The sequence below is a fragment of the Poecilia latipinna genome, unplaced genomic scaffold (assembly GCF_001443285.1).
Source record: "Poecilia latipinna isolate Pla-1442-1.1 unplaced genomic scaffold, P_latipinna-1.0 Scaffold685, whole genome shotgun sequence".
Classification (NCBI taxonomy): Eukaryota; Metazoa; Chordata; class Actinopteri; order Cyprinodontiformes; family Poeciliidae; genus Poecilia; species Poecilia latipinna.
In genome coordinates this window covers 505,422-507,175 of record NW_015113301.1, presented here as the reverse complement: position 1 = coordinate 507,175, position 1,754 = coordinate 505,422, and positions in this window count along the sequence as shown.

The window sequence follows — 1,754 nt, the reverse complement described above, 5'->3', positions numbered from 1 at the left end:
AGTATCTAATAGTCCTAAGTTGGGCTGCCCAGTAATACCACTTAATGTTCGGACACCCTAGACCTCCCTCATTGTGAGGTAAATGTAAGAGCGACATTCTAATCCTGGGCCGTTTATTTTGCCATAAAAACCCACCAATCATTTTCCTAAAATTATCAAACCAGTTTGCGGGAGGCGGCAGGGGTACATTCTGAAAAATATACAATACTTTTGGGAGTATATTCATTTTGTAGCTGTTGATCCTGCCAATCAGTGATAGGGGAAGGGACATCCATCTATTGATAGTTCCAGTGATTTCTTTTGTTAAATGTTCATAGTTCTTCTTGATAATCATATCAAGATTTGGAAATATTTGAATTCCTAAATAAGTGAGTTCACCAACGATCTTAAATTCTGACCTTATTTCTGAGGACATTTGTTTTTCATCCAATAGTAGAAAAGAAGATTTATTTTTATTTATTTTATACCCTGAAATATGCCCAAATTCCTCTATTAACTTAAGTAAACTTGGAATAGATTCTTTTAAGTTTGAAATTAACATAATTATGTCATCTGCATATAATGAAAGTTTGTGTTCTACTTGTCTAATTGAAATGCCTGTTATGGCTTTATGGGACCTTACAGCTATAGCAAAAGGCTCCAATGCTAAAGTAAATAGTAAAGGGGATAAAGGACATCCTTGCCGACATCCTCGTTTGATGTCGATTGATTTAGACACATTTTTATTTGTTAAAATTTCCGCAGTAGGATTTAAATATAGTAGGTGTATCCATTTTTTAAAATTATTTCCATAACCGAAACGATTTAAAATGTTGAATAGATAGGGCCATTCGACTCGGTCAAACGCTTTCTCAGCATCTAGTGAAAGAAGTGCTTTTCCTGATTTCACCCCTGTATCGTGAATAATGTTTAGAAGCCTCCTCACATTATGCAGACCTTGCCATGCCAGAATAAAGCCATTTTGATCCCTGTGTATCACTGAAGGGAGTGACTCTTGTAGACGAATATTTTACAGATTATTTTTAGGTCAGAGTTAAGCAAACTTATTGGCCTCATGTTTTCACATTTATTGCTGGGTTTCCCTGGTTTGGGAAGCATAAAAATTAAAGCACTTGTCATAGATTTTGGTAGGCCACCATTACGATATGCCTCTTGAAACATCTCTAACATAGGGCTTATTAGACGCTTTTTAAATTTTTTGTAAAAGTCAATAGGGAACCCATCTGGCCCAGCTTCCTTCCCTGCCTTCATGCAGTCTATAGCCTGACCAAGTTCTTCTTCCGTAATTTCAGCTTCTAGCTGTTCTCTCTAATTTTCATCTATCGAGGGAATAGTTAACTTGTTTAGAAATGAGTCGTGTTCTTGAATAACAGAGGTGTCTTGAGAATCATGCAACTTTTCATAGTATTTCCTAAACTCATCATTTATTTTGATTGGATCTACTAATGTTTCTCCTTTACTATTAAAAATAGAGGTTATATTTTTTTGCACTTCCAACTGTTTTATTTGCCATGCCAAGAGTTTCCCCTGTTTTTCTCCTTGTTCATAGAATGACTGATTTAATCTTAATAAACTGGAGGCCGCTCTGTCTGCAGGTTATTTTTCATATTGTGCCTTTAATAACAGCAATTCCTTCTCAGATTCTGTGTTGCCATTTCTAAAAACCTGTGCTTCTAATGATTTAATTTTAGATTCTAATTGTTGTCTGTTCTTACGCTGCTCTTTAGATTTTGACGCTGTGTAGCTAATTATAT